The 6,894-nt window shown below is 38.1% G+C and overlaps 1 pseudogene; it reads left to right on the plus strand.

Annotated features, from left to right (window-relative positions):
- The first annotated feature begins 1,159 nt into the window (after positions 1–1,159).
- On the plus strand, positions 1,160–2,567 carry LOC124512267 (protein tyrosine phosphatase type IVA 1-like; annotated as a pseudogene).
- The last annotated feature ends 4,327 nt before the right edge of the window (positions 2,568–6,894 follow it).

Below are 6,894 nucleotides of genomic sequence, written 5' to 3' on the forward strand. Positions count from 1 at the left end.
AATCAAGACTCAGACGTTTTACCAACTGAGCCACCCAGGTACCACCACCCCCCACCCAGTCTTCTTCTTTTCTTTTTTTTTTATTATTTTTTTTTTTAATTTTTTTTTCAACGTTTATTTATTTTTGGGACAGAGAGAGACAGAGCATGAACGGGGGAGGGGCAGAGAGAGAGGGAGACACAGAATCCGAAACAGGCTCCAGGCTCCGAGCCATCAGCCCAGAGCCTGACGCGGGGCTCGAACTCGCGGACCGCGAGATCGTGACCTGGCTGAAGTCGGACGCTTAACCGACTGCGCCACCCAGGGGCCCCTGGTCTTCTTTTCTTAATTACACTTACAGAATAGACAGAAAGTCCATGGAAAAAACGACAAAGGGAAAAGCGTGGGAAACATTCATCCAGATCATGGGTCCTTTAACATCAAAATTCACAGCTGTCTCTTACCAACCTGACTGTAAGCTAGTGAGGATACTTGCCTTCCTGTTTGACTGGTAGTTCTCTCCATTTTTTTCTACTATCATTCTACTGTGCCTTAGATGTATATAGCAGGTTATGTCCACAGAGCACAAAATATTATACAAGTCATCTCATTCATCTTCAATCTCTGGAATTTTATACCCATGTGAAAATTTCCTAGCCAGATCCTATAAATTCAAAGATGTACATCTGGGTTAATTTATCCAAGGGGCTTTTAGATGATGAGAACCATCAGGAGCTATTTTTAGAATAGAGGGAATGCAGCATTTTTAAAAATACAGATTCCATCAACTTGAGGCCTTGGAGCAGAAGTCATCAGCAGGAACTCGATAATCCCTGAATTGGAAAGGCCACACAGTGGCATGGGAACTGACATTCTCTCTTGGGAGTCAGTAAGTGAGGCAGATGGCTCCCAAGTTAAAGGCATATTCTACCCTATTTTTCTGTACTGATGGTACAAAGAGGTGGGTATATCACTTTAAGATGGCCTCTAAAGCTACCCATATACTGTCATCAGATTTCAATTAGCAAGAAGGAAGCTAGATAAGTTGGAAAGAGTTTGGACTCTCAAGAGAATCTAGGCTTTAACTCTTACCAGTTGTTTTTTTTTTTTTTAAAGTAAAGAAGTAGGAAAGCACACATCTTGAAATTGCTAGAGGACAGAATGAATTTGGAGAGGATGAATGGCAGATGAAGATGGAAAGACAGGCAGTAGCCAGGCCATGTAAGACACGGTGAAAATTATGAATTTTATTCTGAAAGTAAGGGAAGTTAGTGAAGAGGTCATAGCCAAGAAATTCTGGTCTACCCCTTGGAAACAGAGACTATAGTAATCCTGAAAAATCATGAAAAGACACCCCTGCCCAACTGCACGTATATCCATATACTTCTCCCTGCAAAAACACAAAAATTCTGCCTCTCTCTATAAGTCTTTTTTTTTAATTAAGTAGGTTCTTTTCATAAAATTTTTCTCCATTAATGTGGTTTACAATTCCTTAATTTTCCCTATTTTCCTTCTTTGAAAACAAGATAACCATTGGGCCTTGGCATACATATTGGCTCTCTATGCTATGGGCCAACTGTCACCAAGCTCTCCTTGGAGACACTCACTGCCTGGTGGAGCCTGGTGCCCTGCCACCACCTGTGTCCCTGTCACCCAGGGTCCAGCTATATGATTAGACCACAGTCTTCAATGAGTAACATATTCCTTTCTTGGTCACACTTATGGAGTTTCTGAAGGGCAGTAGAGATAGATAACTGTCAGGCACACATGACCTCCATGTAGACAAGGGAACTGAAGAAATTTATCACTACTCCACTAAGATGCCCCCATAAGAGCAGAACATTTGCCAAGAGTTGTGACCTAGGGGGGCTAAACCTATCTAGATGCTTCCTATCTATTGTTTCAGTTTTACAGGACTGAAGGATTGCTGTTTCTTGTTAGGAAGTTCATTTCACTCCCTATTACTTCCAGCTTCACACTCAAAGCGCTGAGAATTTCAAGTGGTGTATATTCAAACAGACCAGTGCCCTCACATCATTTCTGTATTCACTTCTTAAAATTCTTCCATAATGCTATTGGTTGTTTTTAACTAAATTCACATGGTTCAAGGAAACTGCCCAGACCTGTGGAAGTCACATACCAGAAAGTGAGATTTCTTATACAACCTAACCAGTGCAACCTTAAACAAATTTATAGACAAACTTAAGAAGTAAGGAGTACAGCACCATTCTTGTGGAAAATAGAAGGCATTCATTTTCACAATTGGCCTTTTGATGCCAATGCACCACCATCCAAACAGATTGTTGATTACTGGTTAAGTCTTGTGAAAAAAAAAATTGTTTTGTAGAAAACCTGGTTGTTATGTAAGTTACTACTGAGTTGTAGGTCTTGGCAGAGTTCCAGTGCTTGTCTTTCTAACACTAACTGAAGGTGGAATGAAACATGAAAATGCAGTACAGTTCATAAGACAGAAGTGGTGTGGAGCTTTTCAATAGCAAGCAACTTTTGTATTTTGAGAAGTATTGTCTTAAAATGTGGATGTGTTTCCAAATTCCAGTGGCTAGAGAAACTGTTGTTGTATTCATTAAAACTGAAATTCCTGATGCTATTGTCTTAGAAGTGGAATTTGAGACCAGACCTAATTGGTTGTTGTGTTAGCAAACATGGTGGCTTGGTGAGTGTAATGAAGTGTCCACAGGAGTGCTGAAAAGCCCAGTTTTACCAGGTCACAAGCTTGACATAACTATCATTTCTATGTCTCAGTCATAGTCCACCTATTTGGTTACTTACCAAAAGATGCTTACTGTTTAGCATTTGAAATATACTTATCATTTGTACCAGTTGAATATGCCTTTCCTTAAACAAACAAACAAACTTAAAAAAAAAAAGATTTGTTAGGTTGGACCCACAGCACTGAGGCAAGACACTTCTGATTACCCAAAGCCCTGTGACACGTGGGAGCTAATTTGGCAGATGGGAAGGGTCACTATTCTTGTCCCGTGTGAGTGGCACATACTATTCCCTGCAATCCTTTCAGTTGATTCTTTCCCCAGTCTCAGGTAACTTACTTACATGCATAGTTTCATCAAGGCTCAGCTGAAAAAGTGATGGCAATATTACGAAGATTTTTGAAGTTCCTTGTGTTGCTCCCTCCTGCGAACTGTAGCTTTTTCAGTTTCCTGGACTCCCAGTCTCATTCCAATTCCATTAGGCTCTATGCTGGTCCCTTCTTGTAGTGCTATGATTGGGAAACTGTCTCAAGACAGTAAACTGGAGCATTTATAGGGCTAACCTATTTGTTCTCATGTCTTAGGCATCACTGCCCTGTATTGCCTGGTATTTAGTGTCTTAAGAATTAATGAATTCATGGTTTGTTTTTTTTCTCCTTTGACTGTTTCAAGTGGGATGGTAAACTTTCCATTTGGCTGGAAGTGATATTCATTCTCTCTTGATTTCACTCTTTATCAGGTTTTCTTCCTATCTCTTCCTCAAAAGTGCTCTACTCAAAGTTTCCAAAGGGCTGCACACTGCAAAAAGCCAATGGTCTCTCAGGTTTCATTACTTAACTAATCAGTTGTACTTAACAGTTGATTACTAAATTTTTAAAGTTTTTATTTAAATTCCAGTTAGTTAACATACAGTGTAGTATTAGTTTCAGGGGTATAATTGAGTGATTCGACACTTCCATACCTCACACAGTGCTCATCACAAGTGCCCTCCTTAATTCCCATCACCTATTTCACCCATCCCCTACCCACCTCCCCTTGGTAACTGTCAGTTTGTTCTCTGTAGTTAAGAGTCTGTTTCTTGGTTTGCCTCTCTTTTTCCCCCTTTGTTCATTTGTTTTGTTTTGTCAAATTCCACACATGAGTGAAATCATACGGTATTTGTCTTTCTCTGACTTATTTTGCTTAGTATAATGCTCTCTAGTTCCATCCACATCATTGCAAATGACAAGATTTCATTCTTTTTTATGGCTGAGTAATATTCCTATATATATATATTATATATTACCTATATATATATATATTATATATTACCTACACATATATATATTACCTATATATATATAATATATTACATATATATATATATATATATATATTACCACAACTTCTTTATTCATCAGTTGATGGACAGTTGGGGTGTTCCTACAGTTTGGCTATTGCAAATAATGCTGCTATAAAAATTGGGGTGCATGTATCTTTTTGAATTAGTATTTTTGTATTATTTGGGCAAATACCTAGTAGTGCAACTCCTGAATCATAGGGTAGTTCTACTTTTAACTTTTTGAGGAACCTACATACTGTTTTCCAGAGTGGTTGAACCAGTTTGCATTCCCACCAACAATGCATGACTACTTTGGTAGAAAGGACTATTCATTTTCTTTGAAACACCTTTTCCTCTGGCTCCCAGGATACAATTCTCTTGGTTTTCCTTGACTAAGTTACTCCTTCTTACTATCCTTTGCAGAGTCATCCTCATGTTCCCAATTTCTAAATGTTACTGTGTCCTGGGGCTTAGTGGTAGGACATGTCCTTGTATCTCTCTGTACTCTGCAGGTGATCTCATCAAGTCTCATAGTCTTATGTATCTTTAAACACTAACTCCTAATTTTTATCTCTAGCCTTCTAAAATTTACATGTGGAAAATGTATCTCAAACTTAATACTTCCAAAACTGAACTCTTAATTCCCCTCAGTGCCTGAATCTGCAAATTTTGTAAAGGAATTAACTTGAGTTTGCCCCTTGGTGAGTTACAGATAGAGACTACACCAGGTGGAGTTGTCACACAAAGGAAACTTTAACTGCAGCAAATAAGGAGATCACAGGGAAAAACCTCCAAAGTTGTGGCTCTCTAAGCGGGGGTGAGTGAGTTTCTTTCACTGATGGTTAAAATGAATATTCAGAAAGGGGAGTTTTGTCATTGTATTTACAGATGGGCCTAAGGCTGCACATGACATGCATCTTAAGGAAACATGCCTATACATACATTCTACGTTACGTTAATGAGGTTTAACCTCCTCTGATTTATTGTCTCTGATATGGTAAGGTTACTTCCAGGCCTAGTAGAAACTCTTAGTTTTTGGGTTCCCTTTGTCCCCTTAAAATCCTTAACTACTAAAGTTTTTGCATTTCTTTGCAATTCCAAGAAAGTTCTGTAAGAAGTGTGCTTGGGCAAATAGAGATGGTCAGGGCACAGTTCACAGAAAATAGCTGGAGGCCTAAAATGACTTCTCTTGTATCACAAAAGCTATGTCTTGTCTTTCTTTTTCTGGGGACACCTAACTTTCTGTGTACACTTTCAGATCCATCTCCTTGGTAAATGGCAACTTTGTCTTTCTGATGGCTGAGGCCAAAGCCTTACCATCATCTTTGACCACTTTTCCCACACTTCTAGCAAATTCAGGCAGTTGCACTATCTTCACCTACTTCCCTGCTACTAATTCATTATCACCTCTCACCTGCATTACTTCAAGAACCTCTAGTGATCTCTCTGTGCACACTCCTCTTTACACTCTTCACATACTTCCGAGTTGTTAATTTCAAAACGTGAACTGGATTGTGTCACTCCTCTGCCTAAAATGCTACAGTGTCTCCCATCTCACTCATATTAGGATAAAAGTCTTTACTTTGATCTTCAACAGACTATATGACCTAATGTTACACAGGTTACAACTTTTCCTTTCTCTCTACTCCATCTACAATGGCCTCCTTATTGTCTTCAAACATGGAAAGCACATTCCTGCCTTCAGATCGTTGGCCACTGTGACTTTCTCCTCCTTCTGCCTGGAACACTCTGAAATGGCTGGTTCATTCCATTATTTCCTTCAGGTCTCAGGTCAAGTAGCACATTATCAGAGCATCTTCCTGGCCAACTTCCTGGTTCTTGCACTGGATATTTCCAAGAGAGCAGGGATGTTATTTGCTGATACATTCCTAGTACTGGTACACAGTGGATACTCAATAGGTATTTGTTTAGTGAATACATGAGTGAAACGCTATAGTTATGGGACATTTCTGACCTATGACATTAAACAATGCAGCTGTTACCAAGTGTGTCTTGATTACCAGGTAGCTTTTCAGGTTGAATGTAGCAGTATTCTTCTGAGGGTTTCTCAAGTATTCTTGAAAGGTATCAGTTAGTTAAGTCTTACGTGTTTTGTTTGTCTTCCATTGTTTTTTGGTGTATCAAATGATATAAAACAAATCATCATATAGAAAGACTTTGTTTCAAGGAAAGGAAAAGCTTCTTCCAACTGAATAAGGTTTGACCTTTAAGTTTCCAAGGGGTAAATAAAGATATTATTTTCAACTATTTTCTATTTTGATTAGGGCAAAATGGTCCTATTCCATGAAAGTATTCTCTTAATGACACAAAAATCATACAGTTACCTGGTATGGTTTCAAACAGAAAAGGTTTTATTTTTTCAGTTATAGAAAACACAGTCCTGTGATCTTAATTACACTTATTTTATCTCCAAAGTATTCTTTCAATTTAGGTCTTATAATTTATGAAAGAATATGTGTTATTATTTTTTTGGTGCGTAAAAATCTTCTGCCTCAATTTTAGCAGTAGGATTTTTTTTATACCAAGATGGTATTTTACAATGTTTTAGCAATGCTTCTCTGGGCTGGGAATGATATATAATGGATGATTTTTGCTGCATTTCACATAGCGGTGGTCTCAATAACAGTGACTGTAAAGAATGACAGATGCAACTACTTATTCACATAGTTTTCCACATCTACATGAGAATTTTCAGAGCAGGAAATATTTTCATCATTTATATATGTATTCATATATATGTTACTCTTATAGAAAAATGTATATGGTATTATTCCAAATTTTAGAAGGAGATAGAGCACGTATATAAATTGTTGAATAAGAGGCCGGTTAAAATTTAGTTAATTG

The sequence above is a fragment of the Lynx rufus genome, unplaced genomic scaffold, assembly GCF_022079265.1.
Source record: "Lynx rufus isolate CCGP_SWC_20201006 ecotype Redwood Valley unplaced genomic scaffold, mLynRuf1.p SCAF_17, whole genome shotgun sequence".
NCBI classification, from domain to species: domain Eukaryota; kingdom Metazoa; phylum Chordata; class Mammalia; order Carnivora; family Felidae; genus Lynx; species Lynx rufus.